Source organism: Copadichromis virginalis, linkage group LG4, assembly GCF_057382275.1.
Source record: "Copadichromis virginalis isolate Kocher_CV1m ecotype Utaka linkage group LG4, C_Virginalis_male_GT1.1, whole genome shotgun sequence".
Taxonomy (NCBI): domain Eukaryota; kingdom Metazoa; phylum Chordata; class Actinopteri; order Cichliformes; family Cichlidae; genus Copadichromis; species Copadichromis virginalis.
Genome location: NC_140621.1, coordinates 6,042,065 through 6,067,990, shown reverse-complemented (window position 1 = coordinate 6,067,990; position 25,926 = coordinate 6,042,065). Strand labels below are relative to the sequence as shown.

General features: G+C 39.9%; 1 long non-coding RNA gene and 1 pseudogene across 1 annotated transcript in view; both read left to right on the top strand.

The window, feature by feature from the left end:
* The window catches only part of LOC146710663 (uncharacterized), a 312,796-nt gene that overhangs the window by 36,752 nt on the left and 250,118 nt on the right, over window positions 1–25,926 (top strand). The gene's annotated exons all lie outside the window — the stretch shown is intronic.
* LOC146710674 (uncharacterized) lies at window positions 4,757–5,434 on the top strand (annotated as a pseudogene).

Below are 25,926 nucleotides of genomic sequence, written 5' to 3'. Positions count from 1 at the left end.
GCAGGTCATTAGCAACACTCTTGACTGCATGCTGAGGTGGCAATTCAGCCATTTAATTTATGTTACAGCAGCTCATGAGTGAACATGGTGCAATAAAAGTACCTTTTTTTTTTTTTTTTGTAAAACACTTACATTTACTTAAATTTACTTGAGTAGGGGTAGGATTAGGGGTTGCCACTTCATATTTACAATTTGGTGGTGAAACGATTGCAGGTATAATTAATTGGTTTGATTACTGCAATGTGAAGGACCTTCTGTGACAAACTACTGGTTTGTATTTATGGGAGATGGTGTTACAGCCCTCGCAGAGCCCCCTCCTGAAATTGCCCTCGTGTAGGTGTGTCCTGCCATCTCTCCTGCCTTAGGTGCCACCTTGTTTTATTCAGCTGACTCCCATCAGCAATAAAGAGTACTTAAGGCCAGAGAAAGGCGAGCTCTCGTGCTAGAGAGGCTTGATCTGTGTGTGTGGTGGTTGAGTGCTCCTGCTCTGTGGAGAGGAGTCTGTTTAGGGTTTTTCCCTTCCCCTTCTTTCTTTAAAAAGGTGATAGTGGCTTGTCTGTCTGTTTTTGCTTATTTTAGGACACTCAAATTTAACCATTTTGCTTCCCTGTCTCCTCTTCCATCCTGGATACCTTTTTGTTGTTTTCCCTCATCCCCTGGACCTCTTTAGGGGAATGCAAGTCAGGTCAAAGCTTTCTGGACTGAAAACATAATTCAATTATATCCAAAGCATAATTATTGCATTTGTTTTTAAATATTTTCACATTACAGATAACATTCAGTAGGAATTTTTCTACTTCTACACATCACTGAATGCATGTTTTCCATGCATAATTTTGATAGACCTGCCTCTTTAATAATATAAAACATTAACCTTTTGATCTTGATTTCTATTTCTGATATTCTTGTTTTGCAAACATTTTTCATCTTCTCATCCTGCCACAAAAACATAACCCTCACCCACTCACAAATGTTTCATGTTGACCAGATGGGCAACTGTTGCCCTTGTTCCCCATCCAAGTAGTCCTTGTGTAACATTTGTCTAGCTCAAGGGTCAGCAACCTTTAAGACCCAAAGAGCCATTTGTACCCGGTTTGCACGGAAAAGAAAACACTGGGAGCCGCAAATACTTTTTGACATCTAAAATGAAGACTAACAATGCACACTGGTTGTTTTTACCTTTTATGCTTTGTATAAAAAAAAAACTATAGTGTGTTGCTTATGAAATCCATGAAAGACTACAAAGTAAATTAAATTTTATTTATCTAATGAACACATTTTTAACGCTTTAAAAAATTATAACAAAAAATAAAAACATCCAGTTGAAGGTCTCTTTTAAATGAATTGAGAAGCTGAACTTAAATTATCCATGTAGCAAACAAAAACTGATCCTTATATCGCCTTTGGGCTTTCGGAGTGTGTAGAGCCTTGACCTGAATTTTAAAAATAATTGGAGAAAAGCACTATGCTCCTAAAAAATAAATAATATTCGCAAAATATCTGCATAAATATTTTTTACCTGGTTAATGTGTATGGCGGGGCGTGGCCTGCAGTGCTGCTGCAGGAGAGGTGGTCGCACCTGAGCGTCATCCGCAATCACTCCTCGCCGCCTTAAAGTCTGTGCTCTCTGCTGTTGTGTTATGTGTCGGGCTGTGTGCTGGAAAGCTAAAGCCAGCTGCATGTGTGAAAAGTGGTCAATAAAGAGAAGCTGAAAAGGATGTTCATGCAAACATCATTGGGTCTGCCGTAGTTTACAATGGGACTCCTGCTCCTAAACCTCTGCGCACAGCGTCGGCGGACAGGGGCTGTACGAAGTCACTTTCGTCTTTACGTAGGACTGCAAGCTGTCGTCTGTGAGGTGTGAGCGGTTTTTGTTTCGACAATCCACAAATTAGGCATGGTAGGCCGCTCTCGTCAGAAGTAAATGCAAATAAATCTACCCAGGCATCATTAAATCTTCTTCAGATAATTTTCTTTTTTTTTTTACATTTCTCCATACTGAAAGTCTCGATAAATGCACGTCGTTTCGGCAGATATACCGGCTTCTGCGAGTGTGACTGAAAAATTATTTAAAAATCATTTAATTATTTTGAGCGATGAAAAATAAAATATCATTTTATTTTTATATTTCAAGATCATGATAATCTTCTCATTTAGAACTAAAAGTTAAAAAAGAAATAGCACAAATAAAATACACTTCAGCTAAATACTTTTACAGTTTTCCCAAACCACGGAGCCGCAGTATAAACACTAAAGAGCCGCATGCAGGTTGCCGACCCCTGGTATAGCTACACAGCCTGCATCTAACGGTTCTTTAAAGACTGTTGTATTAACCATGCTTTTCAGTTTCATTTCATAAACACAACACTGTATGCATTTCCAACTCTTTATTACAATTCTTTTCATATAAATACGTCACATTTGAAAACTCTTTAAACTGCTGTTCAACCCCCCCTCCCATTTCTAATCTATAATTCTTTTTTTTTTTTTAAACATTCTCAACGACACACAAACCAAAAATACTTCCATACTCCCATTGACTTTTTTTTTTTTTTTTTTTTTTTTTTTTTTTGTGTGTGTGTGTGATAATAGGAACTCGTTTCCTTCTTCACTGCCAAACACTGAGGAGGGAGTAGAAGAAAAACATGTAGCAGCCAGAGCGTAACAGGGGAACAAAACAGTCAGGTCAAACCTTTCTTTGGACACAATTTAGCATCTGTTTGAAAACAAATGATTGATATTACTTCTAAATGCATAAAAACACTAATGGCTTCTAAAACCTAAAGCAATATCAATTCTGATGGCTGCACAAATACTAACCTCCCGTTCTATTGTTATAAGCCCCACATTTGTTGAGCTCCTCTTAAGGTTAGTCACAGGAGCCAGGGGATGTAAAAGATCCTCAGCTTTTACAAGAACGTCTTCTTCTGCAAAAAGACGGGCAGGTGCCTTGAAAAACTGGGTCCGTGCAGTGATGTCTATGTCTTTAGGGGGAGCTTTATCTCTTAGTTCATGCCCCTTAATTATATAGGAGACCCCCACTTTGGAGAAACTCATCAGACATGTTGTTTTTACTACCATCTCCCCATCGGTGATGGCTGCCACTTTACTACACTTTGTAATAAGTGGTTTAACCACTTCCTCTTTCGGATCCCAGGTGAACACCTTGACCTGGTTGCACATTTTCAAAGTATTTCTCTGAAAATATAAACTCTCACAGAGTAGGACCCAAATGCAGGACTCTCTGGTATGAATATTCATCCTTGAATCCTGTGCATGCTCCAGGTGTGTGTGTGTGTGTGTGTGTGTGTGTGTGTGTGTGTGTGTGTGTGTGTGTGTGTGTACGTGCACGTGCAGTGTCTTCTGCCAGTGATAGTGATCTGTTTCCGCTCCCTTTGTTACCAAATACTGTGTTGCTTGCTTTGTCCCCTCATGTCAATGATCCTGCTGGAAACCACAGAAACAGCCATTAGAAACTTTTCACCAGTGGCAAACAAACACTTTAAAACATCTAAGCTCACGGACTACACTGGCAGATTCTCACGATCCAGCATTGACGGAAGCTCAGCCACTCTAAGTAGCTCCAAAGGGTCCCGGAATCCACAGAAACCAGGACACCAACACGCACAGACACATACCTGTTTTCATGATATATCGGTACGAATGACAAACATGTGACAAATGGGTACATGCTTTTCCGAAGGTCCTAGAGGCATGGGAATCACAAAGTGTGACCCATGCGTCCAGTAACATGCCCATCTGTTGAGATTTTGGCTAGGGCTCTCTTGCTTGTTTAAACTAAAAACAGACCCAGGAAAGGACTGAGCAACTTACGACCAACGCAATAGACTTAAAGACAAATTTAAAATTAAATGAAAGTAAAGTTAATTTTAACTGATACAGCATTCCACCTGAACCTGCATTTTATAGTTCTATCTATTCATTTTTCTTTTTAATGCTATCATCCTGTTGTTGTTGATGTAGTACTTTACGGCAACCCAGTCTCTGCCTTTCAGAGCTGCCGGCTCTGCTTGGAGGCAGGAGTCACATACCTTTTTACCTGGTACTTTGCAGCTTGTTATGAAATGAAACGTGTGCTGCTCAACAGCCTTCACTTCATCATTTGTCCACTTGCTTCTCACCTTCCCAGCTGTCATAAATGGAAACAAAAAACATCTCAATGCGAAAGCAAGAAAGACAATATTCTAGTTAATAATGTGAATACGGAATGTTCTTATGAATACATGACTGAACATGGAGTCCATGTTCCTGACTTCTAACTTCTCCTGCTGTTGTCAAAAGAGCTCTCAACACTGATGTAAAGCAATCCATTTCCCAAGAAATCCAATCATACACTAAACAAAAATATAAACGCAACACCTTTGTTTCTGCTCCGATTTGACATGGGATGGACATAAAGACCTAAAAGTCACTCCAGATACACAATATTACCATCCCTCCCAAACATTGTTCACAAATCAGTTTAAATGTGTGATAGTGAGCACTTCTGCTTTGCTGAGATAATCCATCCCACCTCACAGGTGTGCCACATCAAGATGCTGATCTGACATCATGAGTAGTGCACAGGTGTACCTTATACTACCCACAATAAAAGGCCACCCTGGAATGTGCAGTTTTTTGCTTTATTGGTGGTCTGGGGACTCAGAACCGGTCAGTATCTGGTGTGACCACCATTTGCCTCATGCAGTGCAACACATAGTCTTCGCATGGAGTTTATCAGATTGTCAATTGTGGAATGTTGGTCCACTCCTCTTCAATGGCTGTGCGAAGTTGTTGGATATTAGTGGGAACTGGTACACGCTGTCGTATACACCGGTCAAGCACATCCCAAACATGCTCATTGGGTGACATGTCCGGTGAGTATGCTGGCCATGCAAGAACTGGGACATTTTCAGCATCCAAGAACTGTGTACAGATCCTTGCAACATGGGGCCGTGCATTATCTTGCTGGAACATGAGGTGGTGTTCATGGATGTATGGCACAACAATGGGCCTCAGGATCTCATCACGGTATCTCTGTGCATTCAGAATGCCATCAATGAAATGCACTCGTGTTCTTCGTCCATAACAGATGCCTGCCCATACCATAACCCCACCACCACCATGGGCCACTCGATCCACAACATTGACATCAGCAATGCGCTCACCCACACGACGCCACACACGCTGTCTGCCATCTGCCCTGAACAATGTGAACCGAGATTCATCCGTGAAGAGAACACCTCTCCAACGTGCCAGACGCCATCGGATGTGAGCATTTGCCCACACAAGTCTGTTGCGGCGACGAGCTGGAGTCAGGTCAAGACCCCGATGAGGACGGCGAGCATGCAGTTGAGCCTCCCTGAGACGGTTTCTGACAGTTTGTGCAGAAATTGTTTGGTTATGCACACCAATTGTTCCAGCAGCTGTCTGAGTGGCTGGTCTCAGACGTTCTTGGAGGTGAACCTGCTGGATGTGGAGGTCCTGGGCTGGTGTGGTTACACGAGGTCTGCGGTTGTGAGGCCGGTTGGATGTGCTGCCATATTCTCGGAAACGCCTGTGGAGACGGCTTATGGTTGAGGGATGGACATTCAATGCACGGGCAACAGATCTGGTTGACATTCCTGCTGTCAGCATGCCAATTGCACGCTCCCTCATTGCTTGTGGCATCTGTGGCATTTTGCTGTGAGACAAAACTGCACATTCCAGGGTGGCCTTTTGTTGTGGGCAGTCTGAGGTACACCTGTGCACTACTCATGATGTCAGATCAGCATCTTGATGTGGCACACCTGTGAGGTGGGATGGATTATCTCAGCAAAGCAGAAGTGCTCACTATCACACATTTAAACTGATTTGTGAACAATGTTTGGGAGGGATGGTAATATTGTGTATCTGGAGTGACTTTTAGGTCTTTATGTCCATCCCATGTCAAATCGGAGCAGAAACAAAGGTGTTGCGTTTATATTTTTGTTGAGTGTATAAACCAATCAGCGTGAGGTTAGGTGACAAATAGGACAAAAATATCAAATTTGGTCAGAATAAAGATCAATTTGATGCTTTAAGGGAAAGTTTGGACTAACAAATGGTATAGCCAATTTCTTTCTGCTAAGATATTCACAAACAAGTAATTCTAATGTTTACATTGAGAAACCTTCACTCAAACTGATTGTTTTAATACAATCACAGGGCATTGCATTTATGCACTAGGCCCAACTGACACACATACTTGAAAAATGTGCAACCTGTTGGAAGAATGAAGTGTCTGTCACTCACTACTTGGTCTGTAGGTTGAGACAGGATCTCAACACTTGGTGTCTGCAACAAAAGACAACAATATGTCAGAAACATTTAAATCCCAAAAAAAACACATCTTGTGTTAAAATGTGTCCTCCATAAACATGCCAGTCCACTATTCACATGCTAATCCTTCTTTGTAATCAATGTAAGATGACATTCTGTGTTCTAACAATTATTTATTCATCTTTATTTTTCTGCTGTAGTGTAGTTTATTAAGCTACTAATTGAAAAAAATTATATTACGTGGTTTGAAAGTACCTGATTCGCTTTAGATTCAGCCCTTGGTCCTGTCACGTTTCTAGTGACATTACAGAGTACCTAATATTGTTATCATAATATACAGGTAATAATGCATAATTACCGGAATCTTTTGGTTGCATGGTCAGACTCTTCCTGCTCCAGAGAATTTCTTTAAGGATCGACCAAATACAGACAGCTGTCATCTGCATTTATGTACTGTGATGGATATCTCATTTTAAAAAGTACATAAATTATTAAGACTGTTATTTGAAGAAAATAAAAGTCACAGAAATGTTGCCTGTACTTACCAGTTACAAGTGAACATGGCTTTGTAGTTATCAAACCTGTGACATCTTGGAAATTAATAGCCAGTTTGCAGAATCTCTCACTCACTCACTCAAAATACTATAGCAACACACTTTCACTGACCTAAGGAGCATATTACATTTTTGGAATATGCAGAAAAACAATTTCAGCTGTGATAGGACAAAGCTTGAATTAAATATCCAATCACTCTACAGGACCCCCCCCCCCCCCTTAATGTATGCCTGTGTTAGATATGGCTGATAACGGTACATTTAAATCTGAGACAGCTTTCAAAAACTCTGACCAACCGATGGGTCTCAAACCCTCAGAAGGTGTGTGTGGTTGTGACGGCTTTAATTAGATCATAAATGTGTGAACCAGGGATGGTGTGTTTATCAACAACAATTTTGCCTTTGTCATTGTAAGAGATCAAGTCTGGCGAACAGCTCACCACTGACAGAATAAGTTCTGCATTCCTCCTACTCCTTTTAGGTATGTGTGTTAAAACATTCTCCGCAACAAGATCCCTCACCCCCGCATCACCACGAACAGGCAATGTATCCGCCAACTGGGGTTGCACATCCCTGTTAAATTGTTCAGGTAGTGATAAAGACAATACATTCTTTTCACAAACACCTTGTCTCACAAGCGTGAGGTATCTTTGGAGAATATCGCCGTATTTTTTTAGCCTTCTCATACACATCTGTCAGAATCTTGTACCACTTGAAGCATCTCTTTGTCCAACTCGTTCTGAGCCTGTTGTCTGATGCTGCCTGCGTGCTGCAGCTGCTGCTGCTGTTTTATTAAGTCCAACTGGTGTTGGGGTACCAAAAACATCTTTTGCACATGTTCCATTTTCACCTGTTTGCTATCAGACTGCTTATGAAAGGGATTGCAGCCCCTAATAACGGCAGTAAAAACCCTCCAGATTGGTTGATTGTCTCTCTTTTTCAAAGTTTTGATCTTTTTGTCAGCAATCAGTCTGATTATTGTAATCACTGATCACTTTGGAACCTTGCATTATCAAGTTTGGTTTTAATCCTCGCCTAACTAACCCGCGAAGGATAATGTACGCATCGAAACCCTTTGCATTATGAGCGATAAAGATTGAAGAGGGGGCGTCTAAAATGAGCAAGAAAGTTTTCAATGCAATGCTCGCCCTGAGAGCTCCAAGATTTACCATCTGATGTTTTTGTACACACCAGAAAAGGGCTGTGCTCACCGTGTTCGTTAACAAACGTTTCAAAATCATAAAAAATCAACTTGTTATTATGTTTTGTTTCGCGTTGTAAACCTGCATATAGCACTGATGTGTTTGATGATCACTAGAGATTTCCTGACGAAAGATTGGGCATTTTCTCTTTTGGCATTTGTGAGGTTTTTCACGTGCTGCTAAACAATATAGCCTCGAGCACTCGATACATTTCTTATAGAGATCGCAGTTGCTGGCGGACCTTTGACGCCTCTCAACGAGTTTTTTATGGCTCTCAAAACAATAAGGAGATCTACAGGTGCGATTACAATCGGTACATACAATAGGCGAGAGGAAATGATCGTTGCAGTCAGGCTGCATACAGACTGAGCAGAGCAGAAATGGGATAACACATGGTTAAAGCCTATGTAACAATGAGTACACAAATACGCTGTGCCCAAAAATCCTTTTAGATTTTTGATAGCGTAGTAATTGTCAAATAAAAATAAACAGCGCTTTTGCGCTATTCACTGTACTAGTCTGAAATTTACAAAGGGTGCGATCATGCTCGTTACGGTAAAATACTATAATTTTACATCCTAGTAACCTTTCAAATGTAATTATTTGATTAAACCCAACAGGCATTTGATCATTTAGACCAGCTTTTTGTTGAATTTCTCTAGCAAAGTTTGTGCTTGATAGTCATTAAAATCGGGTTGCAGAAGGTGAGCAAGACTTGTAGCAAAACATAACTTATTCGCGGGGTTATGGACCACATATAAAAAAACGTCTTTTCTTTTTCACAATCGCTGTCGAGTATGTGTTTAAGCAATCTTTTCCCACTCCCATTTGGGGGTCTAACAATCTGAGCTACAACCGCCAGCGAACCATCACACATTACTGACCAGTTTGACTGTACCGCTCTCAAGAATAAATTTTCAAATTCAGATAAATCATGATTATCACGTAAAATCACTGAAACATTATTTTGTAACTGCTGGCCTATCAATTCTAACTGGATATGATCACCTGGACGTGCGTGAGAGAAAAGCCTGTTTGATATTTCACGTGGACTCGACATTACGCCTTGATAATAATGCGCATAGTCGGGTATATCGTTTGGAGGAGGAAAATTCAAAATTTCTCTAATTTCAACGTTATTAATTTATTTCTAACGACTATAGAGGGTTGTGCTGAATTACTGGCACAACTCTGGTCTGGATTACCCCCTTGTTGAAAGGAGTGAGCATGGTTTACTGGGTTAAGTGGGTCGTTCGCAGAGACAATGTCTGCGGGAGAGCTGAGTGATTGATGATGATTAGTCATTGAAAGTGGTTGACAGCTGTAGCGGTGGGCTGCGGCTGAGCGGTTCGTTGGGACACGCATTGTCTGGGGAAAAGACTAGCGAATGCTGGCTTTGAGAATCAAACTATTTTGATTTAACCTGTTTATTTGACTCAATAACTCGGTGGTATTTGGACCTCATTTTGTATCTGGGCCAAAGCTTCTAAAGCTCTATTAATTGCTAAAAACGGATCAGAAGAGATGTTTTGTGTCAGACTCATTTGTGAATGAGCCGCGTCTGACTCTGTTTGGATCTCATCATGATCCACTCCAAAACTCAAAGAATTATTTTGAAAGGCCCTTTCATTGGGCGCTAATCGGGCAAGAGCTAAATTAAGCAATTCTAAAGGATCATTATTGATCACCTCAGGTTGCTCACTGTTTTGTGAATATGTAATCTGAGAATGCTGTGTATTTTCATTTAACCTAGCGAACGCTGTTTCTAAAGCAAGAAATGGGTCTGTAATATCTTGTTCCTGGTTATCCATTTTTTTTATTATTATTGTTTAACAGGAATATATTAAAAGAACAAAACCACAAAAGACAGTTTGTTTGAAAAAGCAAAATGGAAAAAAACCACAAACTTTTTATAAGATGAGCTGAACTAATTCAGCGAACAGAGATACCGCGCGAAGAGCGATTGAAGCGAGCTGCCTCCGTGTGCGTGTTCGCCTTGTCCTCGTTGTCCTTGCGATCCTACCGGTCCTGCTATTCCTCCTTCTGAGATGCTCTGAGAATTTGAGGGTAAGATACAAACAGTTAGTAAAGTTAAATAGAAAAGGGATAGTTTTTATAAAATGAGAAAAAAGCGAGAACCTAGAGAGACTGACCGTGATTGGGTCTCAAAGGCAGGCGCGGTGCATTTCGTGTGTCTGATGGCGGAGAATAAGAAGCGTTTCTGGGGCTCTGATTGGCTGGAGCATCGGGAGTGAGATCGGAGAGCAAATCTTGCCTGTCTCCGGCGGACAGGCGCAAGTTTTTCCCAGAGGGTCGCGGGAGAGAACAAGCTCCGGCGGGGATGGACCTGGGGCCAGATGAAGTGGGGCGATCTAGCGTAGAGAGCAGATGCTGTCTATCGCGTGTGGAGAGACGGATGTTCTTGCCTGTGGATCGCTCAAGCACTGGTGGAGAAGAATTCGGCGAACTCGAAAAAATAAAGGTGTCCAAGTCTGAGATATCTAGAAAGTTTGATAAAAATGAAAAAGAGGGTAAATGTTTTGTTTTTCTTGTACAATTAGCTGTTAAGAGGGAGAACAACAATGAACCAAACCTACCAATTTGATCGAGAGAACCAAAAAGAGACGAGTTGAGCACGCTTATCTCAGAGTCTGAAAAGAAATAACGAATATTTACAAACGGGAAAAACGGTAAAATATAAACATTATATGAACAAGAGTGAGAAAAATGAGGTACCTGATGAGGACATGATCGCTGCTATAGTTTAGTGTACAAATGCACTTTTTAGCTCTGAGCGTTAGAGGCGAGGTTATACAGTGGGGCAAAAAAGTATTTAGTCTCTTTGGTCTTGGCCATGGCGGAGTTTGGAGTCTGACTGTTTGAGGCTGTGGACAGGTGTCTTTTGTACAGATGATGAGTTCAAGCAGGTGCCATTCATACAGGTAACGAGTGGGGGACAGAAAAGCTTCTTACAGAAGACGTTACAGGTCTGTGAGAGCCAGAGATTTTCCTTGTTTGAGGTGACCAAATACTTATTTTCCACCCTGATTTACGAATAAATTCTTTACAAATCCTACCATGTGAATTCATGGATTTTTTTTTTTTTTCCCCCACATTCTGTGTCTCACAGTTGAAGTGTACCTCTGGTGCAAATTACTGACCTCTGTCATCATTTTAAGTGGGGGAACTTGCACAACCGGTGGCTGACTAAATACTTTTTTGCCCCACTGTATATATTTTTGAAAAGTGTATTCCAAGTGTTACAGAGCCTATTTGCATGGCTTTTGAAGATGGAAAAAGCTTTTTTGACAGAATGGTAAAAAGGAAAATGCGAAAATGTAGTAAGACGGGGAAGATTAACACTTACCGAGTGATATGCACATAGGGCACGCGAAGGCAGTTGTTGTTGATCCCTGGTTTCGTGGCTGTAGCGAGCTCACAAGCAGTCTGAGCGGCGCCAGTTGTTGATATGTCTGAAGTCAGAGGTCTTCTGGGAGCTCGACGGCAGTCTTAACCTCAGCGGGAGATCATAAAATCGGACCTGGAGCCGATTGGCTAACCGGGGTGCGAAGGGAGCCGTGCCATTGTTATGTGATTGGCAGCGGGGCGAATTAGCAGAGTTGGTCTCCGGCGGAAATTTTCAAACGAGGTAAGCAGTGCATTCGGGAGCAGAGCGGGGAGCGAACAAGCAGGAAAAAATTGTGCTCTGCTCTGGAAGCAGTTGCAGGTCGGCGATTAAGAGCGAGGTAGAACTTAGACTGTGCGTTGAATTTTAGAGGTTGCTAGTAAGAGGGAAGCTTTTGAAGAAAAAAAGACTAAGGACTTTTCCCCCTGTTTTGGATTATAAGGCTTTTGGGAATAGAGGGTAGCTAACAAGTTATTCTAGGGTTTTGGAGAAATCGCAGAGGATTTTTTAAAGGAGTTTTGACTTTGTTCGGTGGGCGGGAGCCGCGGGGCGCTTAATTTGAGAAAAGACTAAGGATTTTTTTCAGGATTTCCCCTGTTATCGAATATAAGGTTTTGGGAATAGAGGGGGTACCTAACAAGTTATTCTAGGGTTTTAGAGAAAACGCGGAGGGTTTTTTAAGGAGTTTTCCCTGCTTATGTTTCTAAGGATTAGGTTAAGGGGGCTGCGGGGATCGCGAGAGTTTTTTGGCGTTGGAAAGGGAGGGGGGATGAGTGAGTGAGTCTGCATCTTAAGGATAAAGGACACTCTTTCGAGGATGCCAATGTTCACATTTTGGACAGAGGACAGATGGTTTGAAAGAGGAGTGAAAGAAGCCATCTATGTCCACTGTGCGCGACCATCTTTGAACAGAGGCAGGGGTTTACGACACCAACTCTCTGCCATCTATAATCCAGTTTTGAGATCCCTTCCCAGACGCCTTAACGCCCACTCACATCCTGGGCCATCTGATCTCAGGAATTCGCATGATAAGGTGGGGCCAGGTTTCACAATGAACTCACCCGAAACTCTGGCTGATTGGGGCCCACACCCAGTTTCACACCTTGGCTCAGGCGATTAGAGGATCATCAGGGGGTCCTTTTGTCCCTCTGTGGGGGGGGATACTCCCACTAGGTTTATATCTGGGACTCTCCACCATTTGACCTTAGAACTGAAGAAGCTTCTCGGATGAGAGGTGAAACGTCTTCAAGTAACTTAAAGAAGTCCAGACGCTTTTCTTTGCAAGCTCCTTTGACTACGATGACCTGGATGACTGAGAACCTTCACAGACATAGTGAGTGCTTATCAGTGTATATGTATGTGTGTGCGTGTCCATAGTTTAGCTGAGACAGTGTCCTTCGGCCTATCAGGCTAAGTAAACAGTCCTCCAGCCAATCCAGGTGTCCTTGCATGGGACGGGAAGAATAGCTGTAACACAGTCGTTATCAGGGAGTGATTGTTCGGCTCCAGCCTTGGGCCTGCAGCTAGCGCCGTTATGGGGGTCCGCAATCTCAATGTTGATTTTGTAAATTTCCATGCGAGCAGCCCAGGAGAATTTTCAGGCTGCCCTAACGTACTAGATTTAAAACACGTGGGGATCGAGCTTTTCAGGCACTGGCACCTAGGCTGTGGAACTCTCTGCCGTTGTCTTTACGCTGTCTAGACTCTACTGACTCCTTTAAAAAGCAGCTGAAGACATTTTTATAAAAAAAACGGGCTTTTAATTAATTTAATTAATTTTTACTTGTATGTCTGATCTTACTGTAAAGCACTTTGTGATTTTTATCTGTGAAATGTGCTATATAAATAAATTTTACTTACTTACTTACTTACTAAAACTCCGACACTGGCCTCTCGATCTCCCGTTGGAGAGCCACGAGCCTCCCCATGATGGTATCAAACTTCTGTTCCATGGTGTTGTCATTCTTTTGATTCTGAGACCTCACAGCTGCAGTGATCCATTCCGTAATGTCTTCCAACTGTCGCTCAAGGGTCCCATTTTGAGCAGGCCTCTCTCTGATGTATCCCCCCATACGCTCAATGTTGTTGCTTTGAGCCTTCACAGCAGCTGTAAGCGTCTCCAAGGTGTTGACCATATTACGTTCGTTGTGAGAGGTCGCGCCTCGTCCCATCGCTTCAATTCCAGCGGGCAGCCTTGGGGGGGGGGGTTTGAACAGCCGGTTCCGCTCTCTTATTTCTCCGATAAACCAGGGCCAAGCCAACTCCGATATGCACGAACCCTGTTATCACGGTTCCGAATAGATATCTTCAGCGTCCTCGATCGACAGTCCCGCCAGACACATGACCCTCCAGTTCTGCCACCCGTCCATCGTGCAGGGAAAGTCCCTCCAGGGCACTCAGGCTCTCCCGAGCCCAGACTTCTCATTGAGAAAAGGGTGTCAATAGCATTCAGAGACCAGTTGATCAAATCCATAATTCTCTTTTAGGTTTTAGAGAATGACCGTGTGAGTCTATTCCAGGGAAAGTAATGCACACGAGACAAGACAAGGACATAGAGGCTAAGCAGGGAAGATAAGGGTGAGGAGGAGAGGAGAAAAGTGCGACCGCCTTCGCTGAGAGCCAGAGAGAAGAGAATTAGAATTTTTATTAGAATTCCTGCTTTTTCCATATCTTTTCATATCACTGGCTTAATCCCTTCTGTTGCTTCCTTAGATAAGGGGTATTGTGGTTTAATGGGCCTGTGGGATGAAACAGTCTGTACTGTTACTGAGTCTGCGTTTTTTATTAATCCCACATTCGACCACAGTGTAGAAGGTAAACTTTTAAGTGCTGGCTCTTCTTCCAGCAAGAGAATTTCTCATTCTTGTGTGCTGTCGTGCAAATGAGCGTTGGGTGTAGTTCTTATCACCCAGCCCAGTGTGTATCTCATGCACCCTGTTCTTTTACCCTGTGCCCAAGCCTCTTCCTCTGTAGGTGTATATTTATCATTTTCTACCTTTTGCAGGATTTTACCTAATTGATACCATTGTGTACCTGCTGTTTTTGCAACTGACACATGGGGTTTTGTGATCCTGTTTAGTTTTTTTTTTTTTTACTCTGTCTGGTTCACTGAGCATACTGCATTTCCGCATTTTGTGACATAAGTGTTGCAGAGTCAGATATGGGCTTTTTAGGCTGTGTACCGGTTTATCATACGAGGGTCTGGGCCTGGGGTTTGTTTATAGTGCAGGGTGTTGTGATACTCAGTTGGCTTCATTTTTTCGGCACTTGCGGGGAGATGTTTTTCTGATGCTTCTTTGAGCTGTGTAAGCGGTGGCAAATCTAATGACCAGTAGTAGTTTGGCTCTCCTTTTCCTTCCCTCTGATAGGGGTCTCCCTCTACTAACATTATTTCCGCTGTCATACCTGTTTCTGTGGGGATGACTCCTATCCCTAGTTTTGTCATTGCATCTCTTCCTAGTGAGTTTACTGGGCAGGTTGGGTCTATTATACATGGCATGTAACAGGAGCGTTGACTAGGTTTGTGCAAAAATGTCAGTGGCTTTGTTAGTGGCTGGGTTTTTACGTGCCCTGACGCTGTTTTCACCATTACTACTTCTCTAGAAAAGGTTGTGCGTGGGGGCTCTGCCTTAAGTACTGTTTTACAAGGTCCTGTGTCACACAACACCTCCAGCTTTTTGCCATTTACATAGACTGTAAGTGTTGGCTTTCCGTCCAGTAAACTTACTAGCTGATGAACATTGTATACTTCAGCTTCATCCTGTTCTAAATTGTTTTCTTTGTTTGTTAATGCTTTTACTTTTTCATCTATGTGGCTCTCCCTGTCAGCTGTCTGGGTGGTTGCAGTCACAGTGGTTGCAGCTAGTCATTCTGTGTCGGGCATTCTCTGTGTCCTACAATGGTGTGCAAAGTGACCTTCTTTCCCACACCTCCAGCATGCAGTACTAGAGTCACCATCTGTGGTGTATGTGCCTCTCTGTCTCCCTCTGCCTCTTGCTCCTCCTCTATACATTCCTCTTCTCTTCCTCTCCTTTGAACTCTGAAACCTCCCCTGTAGCCTCCACTCCCACTAAAAGCTGTGAGAGCAGTGTCAGTGTCTAGGGCAAAAACTGAGGCCTTCTCTTTGTTTTTCACTACCGTTTGTGCGTGATTAGCATATTGGAGCGCCTCATCTACTGTGCCTGTATCTTGTGTTACCCAATATTTTTCTACATGAGGCCTAATGCGTGGTAGCAATCCTTTAATAAAATCACGTTTAAATTGTTGCTGATATGGTGATTGTGGGTCATCAGCATAATTTAAACCTGAGTTCTGTCTGAAAACTGGTCTCAGCCTGTCCATGTATTCATGTGGGTTTTCTGTGTCACTCTGTTTAACTTGCCCTATCTTACCATAGTTGGCTCTTGGCGCTAGTTGTTGACGGGCCCTATCAAACACAGGTATTAATGCTGCTTGGAGGTCAGCATGACCTGGGGGAAATGCTCTACCATCTGGTTGGGAGCCGGTAAAGTCTCCCCTAATTCTTCCCCAGGAGAGCCCTAGGCAGTCCTGGAATAACTGCATTAACTTGTGACCGTTTAAATGCCACTGGGTGATTACTTCATGCACGGCAGCTTGCCATGGTTCATACCCTTCTTGTATTGATGGAATGCCTTTTATTACATTTTGTCTGTCTTTATGTGTCCATGGGCGGTACACAAAAAATTGTGGGTCTGTTGTCCCTGCCTCCTCCCTGACCCATCACCTAGAAGTGTGCCATATCTGGGATTTGCTACTTCAACTAATGGACATGCTAGTGTAGATGGTGGTGGGTCTGGGTGTGAACCACGATCGTCGCACTCTTCTTCAGAGCCATAATCAGATCTTCCTGGATGAAAATCTGTTTCATGCTTGGCTAACATTGTTTGTGTAACCTCATATGCATTGTCGAATTTAATTTTCATTGCTCTTGTCCATATGGGAGATCGTTTGAAACGAGATTTTGGTGTAATACTGGTTGTTTTTTCTGCAGCTAGTGTGGAAGATTTAACGTAGGGATTTAAAAGAGTTATGTGGGTCTGTCAGTGGAGGTCTTTGTTCAGCACATGCCTGCTTTGTAGTTTCATCATCAGGGGTTATTAAAGCTGCTGCTTTGTCTTTTGCCCTTCTCCCCCGTCCCTCTTCTCAGCTGTTTCTCTTTCCCTCTTTCTTTCTCCCCTTCTTTCCCCCAGTCAAGTCTGTCCCGTATTCAGTAAGTGAAAATAAAATAAACAATAAAAGGTGAATCAAATGGACCATTACGGCAAGGCTGGGATGGTCAGTTTGGTAAAGTAAATCCGTTGGGCATCTTTCTTTGCCTTTAGACAACAATTCTGAGGGCAAAAGAGCCAAACGGGACAGGCCAAAAAAAAAAAAAAAAAAAAGCTGCTGCTAATTGTTTTTTCTTTTCAGTTTCGTTTTCCCATGCTTGTAAAGTGTAAAAGTAAAGTATAAAGTGTGTAAAGTGTGCGTGTTAGTCCCCATAGGGAAATAGTTCCTCTGCATTTAACCCATTCACCCAGTGAAGCAGTGGGCAGCCACCAATGCAGCGCCCGGGGAGCAGTGTGTAGGGACGGTACCTTGCTCAGGGGTACCTCAGAGTAGCCGTTCAGTGGAGTCGAACCCCCGACCTTCCGATCATGGGGCTACCACTCTACCTACTGAGCTATCCCTGCCCCGAAAAGCCTATACTCTTGTTTTAATTTTTTCTTTGGGTCTTTTGTTAATGTAATTTCTTGCTTCAGGACAGCTCTCAGCTGGGTAACAGCTGAGGGACTGCATTTCCCTTCCCAGCTGCGGTTTTTAGCTTTTTGTGGATTTCTCCACCTATTTACAATTATTTTACCTGCTCCGGTTTGTTGTTTTTCTAACCATTCCTCATCAGGTGTTAATTTTGCTTGTTTATTCCCCATTTTCAAAGATTATCCTGGGCCGTCCCTGTCACACGTGACTTCAGAGTGGTTGCTGATACGGCCTTTGACTTCACCCTAGAGGTGAAACGGTATCAGTTTTGAGATGAAACTCAACTGTTCTCCTTTGTCACCAGTACGTGAGCCTCAAGCAAAGAAAACAAAAGGTAAGTAGTTCAGCAGCGTATTGTGCTGTAAAATCAACTTACTTCCAGACACATACACACATAGACTCAGGTTTTAGAGGTAGCCATAATTACTTTGTAACAAATTGTAAAAGCGCACAAATGTCTAATTCGGTTCCTTTCGGCGAATCCTAACCTACTTTAAACCTTTGCGGCGGTTTTATATACCAAAATAGTGTTTAAAGAAGAAACCACCAATTGAAATAAAGTAACAAATATACCAGAAACAGGGGGTATAGCGGAAGCTGAACACCAGTAAACCATGAAACAACATATATTAATTCTTTAATTAATTTCCCACAGTACCTATAATGTTAACATGTTAGGAAACAAAAACTAATTGAATAATCCTACAAACTAATTCAAATCAAAGCTGAATTTTAATGTTGTTAACAATACAGAAGCGCGCACACACAGCAACACAAACATAAAGAACTAATTAATACTAGAAAAATTTGCATTTCCTGCGAAAATGCAGTGTGGATGCTTAAAGCTGAAGCTGTATGCAAAAAGTAGCTGAAAAAGCTGAAAAGTTGCAGAAATTGTAAAAACTTTGCAGAAGCAAAGGAACATTGCTAAAATGGAATAATTTAGCAGAACTGCAATATCTTAGAGGAAACATAATACTTGGCAGAAATACAATAGCATAGCAGAACTTAGCAGAAATATTGTAACTTACCAGAAACATGATAACTTCTCAAAAATACAAGAATTTAGGAGAAATAGTATAAGATAACAGAAAGAATATATTTAGCCAAAAATACTTAAACATTACAGAAACACTATGATTTAGAAAAATAGTACAACAGAGCAGAAATATTGTGATTTACCAGAGACACTGTGATGAACTATGAATATTGTCATTTTAAATTAAGACTATGTTTTAGCACAAATATTATAATTTGGCAGAAATACTATAATTTAGCAGAAATACTATATTAAGCACAAATCCTATAAAAAGCAGAAATGGTATGATGAAGCATAAATACTACATTTAGTAGAAATACTTTGTTTTAGCACAAATCCCATAAAAAGCAGAAATACTGTACTATGATTTAGTAGAAAAACTATAATTAATCAGAAATACTAAATTTAGCAGAAATACTATATTAAGCACAAATACTATGAAAAGCAGAAATAATATGATTAAGCATAAATACTACATTTAGCAGAAATACTATATTAAGCACAAATCTTATAAAAAGCAGAAATACTATATTAAGCACAAATCCTATAAAAGCAGAAATAGTATATTAAGCACAAATCTTATAAAATAGCAGAAATAATATGATTAAGCATAAATACTACATTTAGTAGAAATACTATATTAGGCACAAATAGTATAAAAAGCAGAAATACTATAATTTAGCAGAAATACTATATTAAGCACAAACCCTATAAAAAGCAAAAATAGTATGATTAAGCATAAATACTACATTTAGTAGAAATACTATGTTTTAGCACAAATCCTATAAAAAGCAGAAATGCTGTACTATGATTTAGTAGAAAAACTATAATTAATCAGAAATACTATATTTGGCAGAAATACTATATTTTGCACAAATCTTATGAAATAGCAGAAACAGTATGATTTAGCACAATAGTAATAACTTAAACAGAAAAACTGGAAAAGCAAAATGGACAGCTGAAAAAATGCTGAACATGCTGAGGTTCCCTCAAATATACTTGTTAAATGACAAAAATCAGCAAAAAAATTTATGACAGCCACACAATTACAAATATGTACACATGAGGAAACACACATGCACAGAGAGACACACACACAAGATCCAATTCAGTCAACCAGTCTAAATATATTGAATTTGAATCTTACAATGGGATCATCCCATTAAAAGGCTTTCTCTCTCTCTCTCTCTCTCTGTCACACACACACACACACACACACACACACACACACACACACACAGGGAGAGAGAAGTAAGTTTCTAGGTCAGCCTGGGAGCTGGTGAATTTGAATCCACCAATCAGAGAGGCTGTGCACTTTTCCCCACCAAAACAGGTGCATCTGTTTACACACGCAGCAGCACAGAGAGACACAGGATTTTTGCAGTCTATTTCTCATAGTGACGACTCCCCTCAAACAAATGACCATAATTTCCTAACCGTAGGGGCTAGAACGGTCATTCTTACACCGTTTTGTTCAGAAGAGATGGGGGAATCTTCAAGTGTTGACAATTTAATATTAAAATATGAATTTTTAGAGATATATGACATGGATGACTTGTTGACTTAGAAGCCACGAATTCCCCAATATGCAAATTTGAATGCCTGAGACCACAAATGTGATTGGCTGGCTGGGAAGCCGTGCAGGCCCTGATTTGTGGATTTGAATTCCTCAGCCCTCAGATATGATTGGCTGGCTTAGAAGCCACGAAGGCCCCAATATGCAAATTTGAATGCCTCAGGACACTTATTTGATTGGCTGGGAAACTGTGCAGGCCCTGATTTGAAAATTTGAATGTCTCAGTCCTCACAGAGGATTGGCTGCCTGGGGACCTGGCAGAAATATATAGAAATATATAGAAATACTATGATTAAGCATAAATACTACATTTAGTAGAAATATTATGTTTGAGCAAAAATCCTATAAAAAGCAGAAATACTATATTAGGCACAAATCCCATAAAAAGCAGAAATAGTATGATTAAGCATAAATACTACATTTAGTAGAAATACTATGTTTTATCACAAATAGTATAAAAAGCAGAAATACTGTAATTTAGCAGAAATACTATATTAAGCACAAATCTTATGAAATAGCAGAAACAGTATGATTTAGCACAATAGTAATCAGTTAAACAGAAAAATTGGAAAAGCAAAATGGACAGCTGAAAAAATGCTGAACATGCTGAGGGTCCCTCAAATATACTTGTTAAATGAAAAAATCAGCAAAAAAATGCACAGGGAGAGAGAAGTAAGTTTCTAGGTCAGCCTGGGAGCTGCTGAATTTGAATCCACCAATCAGAGAGCCTGTGTACTTTTTCCCGCCAAAACATGTGCCTCTTTTTACACACGCAGCACAGAGAGGCACAGGATTATTGCAGCCTATTTCTCATAGTGAGGACTCCCCTCAAACAAATGACCATAATTCCCAAACCGTAGGGGCTAGAGCGGTCATTCTTACACCGTTTTGTCCAGAAGAGATGGGGGAATCTTCCAGTGTTTACAATTTATCATTAAAATATGAATTATTAAAGATATTTGACTTCTAATGCACCATAACTGAGTAGAGCGAAGCAAAAACTGCCTTGACTTGCCCTCAAACAACGCTTTGTGACTTGAAATCTATTTGGAGTATCGATATCATTCTTTCACCGTAAGAGACAGCAGGCTTTGGTGAACAATCATGGAAATTTTCAGGTCTCTGTGGAAATCCAACAAAAAGTTATGACGAGAGAAAAAAGTGGTTCATTTCCACAGTTTGAAATCTGAAGAAATCTGAGCGAAGGACGAATTTCCTACCTTCAAACAAGTCCAACTCATTTCAGAACGGTAATAGGTGAGAAAGAAATTCTTGAATTGTGAGCGTCAGGGGTGTCTGAAGATATTCGGGGACAAGCCTCATGTCTTAACTTTGCTTCGTTAAGGAGATATGACGATTCGAATATGCCTCTCATTACAGAAATCCAGCGGTGATTTTGAACAAGCTCTCCATTGACTTTATATGGAGAGTTTTCTGACATTGTGTTGGTCTGAGGAGATTTGCGAAAATTCTATAAATCCCACAACAATGATAGTGACATTTCCTGAAAGCCAGCAAAAATACCTACGTTTTGATGTATAATTTGTGGAAGTTGAGTGAAAATTGAGGAAGTAGCAAACAGTTGTTCGGACATGAAGAGAAGGCTGCAAAAGCTTCAGTGTCACACTGGAAGCCAAGAGCATAGCAACCATAACAACGCATGTATTTTGTGAAAAATCACAATTTTGCAACTCAAAACTTTAAGAGGCATAAAAGTAAAACGGTAAAATATTTGAAAAAGCTGAAACATACATGAATAGCCCAATAATTTGTGAACATTTTAAAGTTTGAATGGTTGTTCTAGGTGAAAATTTGAGGAAGTAGTTAAGTTTCAAAAACAAGCAAAATTTAGCAGAATTGCTGAAGTTTCCCATTAATTTCAATGGGACAAATTAAAGGAAAAAAGTGGAATATTTTAAAAAGTATAATAGTTAAAAATACCAAAAGATATAGCCGGAAAGAGCAAAAATAGCTGAATAGTTTAAAATTTGAACGGTGAAAATCGGCTGAAAATTGTGGAAGTAGTTCTACGGCGAAAAGTGTACGGAAGCAACTAGAACTAGAAAAATTTGCATTTCCTGCGAAAATGCAGTGTGGATGCTTAAAGCTGAAGCTGTATGCAAAAAGTAGCTGAAAAAGCTGAAAAGTTGCAGAAATTGTAAAAACTTTGCAGAAGCAAAAGAAGTTTGCTAAAATGGAATAACTTAGCAGAACTGCAATATCTTAGAGGAAACACAATACTTGGCAGAAATACAATAGCATAGCAGAATTTAGCAGAAATATTGTAACTTACCAGAAACATGATAACTTCTCAAAAATACAAGAATTTAGGAGAAATAGTATAAGATAACAGAAAGAATATATTTAGCCAAAAATACTTAAACATTACAGAAACACTATGATTTAGAAAAATAGTACAACAGAGCAGAAATATTGTGATTTACCAGAGACACTGTGATGAACTATGAATATTGTAATTTTAAATTGAGACTATGTTTTAGCACAAATATTATAATTTGGCAGAAATACTATAATTTAGCAGAAATACTATATTAAGCACAAATCCTATAAAAAGCAGAAATGGTATGATTAAGCATAAATTCTACATTTAGTAGAAATACTTTGTTTTAGCACAAATCACATAAAAAGCAGAAATACTGTACTATGATTTAGTAGAAAAACTATAATTAATCAGAAATACTAAATTTAGCAGAAATACTATATTAAGCACAAATCCTATGAAAAGCAGAAATAGTATGATTAAGCATAAATACTACATTTAGCAGAAATACTATATTAAGCACAAATCCTATAAAAGCAGAAATAGTATATTAAGCACAAATCTTATAAAATAGCAGAAATAGTATGATTTAGCACAATAGTAATAAGTTAAACAGAAAAATTGGAAAAGCAAAATGGACAGCTGAAAAAATGCTGAACATGCTGAGGTTCCCTCAAATATACTTGTTAAATGACAAAAATCTGCAAAAAAATTTATGACAGCCACACAATTACAAATATGTACACATGAGGAAACACACATGCACAGACAGACACACACACAAGATCCAATTCAGTCAACCAGTCTAAATATATTGAATTTGAATCTTACAATGAGATCATCCCATTAAAAGGCTTTCTTTCTCTCTCTCTCTCTCTCTCTCTCTCTCTCTCTCTCTCTCTCTCTCTCTCTCTCTCCCTGTCACACACACACACACACACACACACACACACACACACACACACACACACACACATTCCTGTCTTGCATAACGACTGAGGACCGGGTAAGTGTACTATCAAAGTGAGGACCACCATTTCTGCTACACTTGCAGACAAACCTTTGCCATTTTTGAACACTGGGTGGCTCTCTAACACCAAAAATCACCTCAAAATCTTAAAACACTCAAGTAAAAAAAAAATCTCATTCTACTATCAGAATGAGGACCTTGTCATTGAGTGCTATTCAGGTGATTTTCCACCAGGGGGTGCTTTTGTGTTCGTTTCTGTCTATATGTTTTTTTCTGTTTGCATTTACTCCTTGACATTTTCTATTTTAGTGCAACCAAATAATGTTAAAGTTAAACAGTCTCAACTTTATACATAAATAGAATAACTAAAAAGTTCTGATAATCTATCAAGACAACCCTACATAACAAAAGGTAGTATTACATTTCAAATACCGCTGTAGATTTTATTAATAATTACCAAGGAAATTCCCACAATGCTGCAACAAGAGCAAATTCAGTTTATTTCACAATGTAACATCCTTCCAGAGGAATAATAATTGCTATTATAACAATGAAGACAACTATTAAGTCTAATGACTTACAACTAAAATAGTGATCAATAACTTTGATCAGTTTGTTTTGACTTCTGCCAAAAAGAAAAATCAGTAAAGCTTAGGATGGCTACAACTGTACCAGTATGACCTTCCTGCTTCCTACATAATTCCCAGCCGTCTTTGCACTGCCGTCTTCTCTGCTTCACTCCATGGCCTCTTGACCTTCGCACGGGGGATCTCTACAAATAACACAAAAGACAACATGGACTGTTAACTTTACAACATGTATGTAACCGTAGTTTTTTTGTTTTTGTTTTGATTTTGAAATGGGGTTCTGCTTGTGTATATTTACAGAAAATGCCAAACCAAACTGTAGGTTCAACAATTTACTCAACATTTTGTACCCAAGATATGTAGTAAGCACTTTTAAATTAAGTATTTTGAGTTCACAGAAACATGAGATCAGTTATTGAGTAATATACCTACGGAGTGAAACAGCAGCCAATTTACTTTTATACATTTTGTTTTCAAAGGTACATGTTGCATCTAGCCTTTTAAAATAAGATGCTAACTAGTTATTAGTCCTGTTAAAATCATTCATCATAACAATATTCTTGTAAAAAAACAAAAAAACTGTCAGACTTTAATAATTTGCTATTGTTTTAAATAAGGCAAATATTTCTGATGTACTAGTAATAAAAAAAACCTGTGCTGTTGGTAGTAGTTCTAATCTAGTTAACTGACATCACATATTTTAAGTCAATTTTTTTTTTATTATGAAATACAATTGCTAATATCCTTGACAATGTAACAAATTACCTAGATCATGATTCAGAACCAAACATAACTGATTGACATGATCTTTTCATTTTATCTGAATTTATGCGTTTTATTTGACAAACTGTCACAGTTTTGCGACTGGCGCACAGATACAATACCAAAGAGCAGAATTAAGTTTTGTCTATCATTAGTCATAAGGCCTGTACTACAAAGCACATTCAACACATCAAGGCTATCTTTCCATAATCTGGATTCACTTAACCTGAAAGTGGCGATCTGGATAAGTGGTCACAAAAAGCTTAACCTGCATGGTCGCATGAAAGGGGTGGCATTGTGAGCATCTGTTCACTAATGATTATTGAAAAGCGTACTGGAAACAGAAGCTGATTTTTCAAAAGATAAAAGTATAGTATTAGGCAAATATGAAGATATTAAAACAGACTGCAGCATAACTAAGGGAGGATTCAGGGTCACCTGGTCCAGCCTGAAATATATGCTTTAGCAAAAAGGAAAGTTTGAAGCCTAATGTAGTCTACTCGATGAGCTTTGTTGCTTGTACTTGCCGTTTCTTGCTGTCTTTTCACAAACCTCTCACTGAAAATGATGGTCCATACTGTCAATCTAGTTCACTTTACAAATTTTGATTTTAAAACACAACATCTGTGTGTGTAATTGGTGGAAACTAAAATACGCATTGTAAAAAAAAATAACATTGAGATAAAGTAGTTGTCTTTAATTGGTAAATCATAGGACCTTAAACAGGTATTTTCTATGATAATATAACAAGACATTTTCAGCCTGCATTTTTTTTTTAATTCCAGACTTGTGAAATGACCTGCAGAACCCTGCCATGTGTTTTGTAGTGCTGTTCTTGCAAAGTGTGAACTCACGCAACACAGCAGGTTAAACTAGTCACTCACCAGAATAGGTAGCCTAACAAATCATAAATGTAACAATAAAAGTGAAGCAATCATTCTTTCAGCTGAACTCTTTAGGGGTCATCACAGCGGATCATCTCCTCAACCTCCTCCTATACCAGCATCCTCCTCTGTCACACCAACCTTCTGCCTGTCCTCCTTCACATCCATGAACCTCCTCTGAGGTCTTCCTCTTCTCGTCCTGCCTGGCAGCTCCATCATCAACATCCCTTGGCAGCCTCCTCTGCACATGTCCAAACCATCTCAGCCTTGTCTCTCTTTGTCTCCAAACCTCTGACCTGAGCTGTCCCTATGATGTAGTCATTTCTAATCCTGTCCATCCTGGTCATTCCCAATGAAAATCGTCATAGCTTTCCTCACTACCATTTTGTAAACCTTTCTTTTCCCTCTTGCTGCTTTCCTTCTATAACACATCACCCCTGACACCCATCTCCACCCCCTCTGAATTCTCCTCTTCAACTTACTGTAAAGCAATACTTAAACATTTTCAATAATTTTTCTAATTACCAACAAAATAATTCTGGATCAATATTATCAAGAATTTTGTGTTTGTGTAGGCATATATTCTGCCACAGAGGACAAAACTA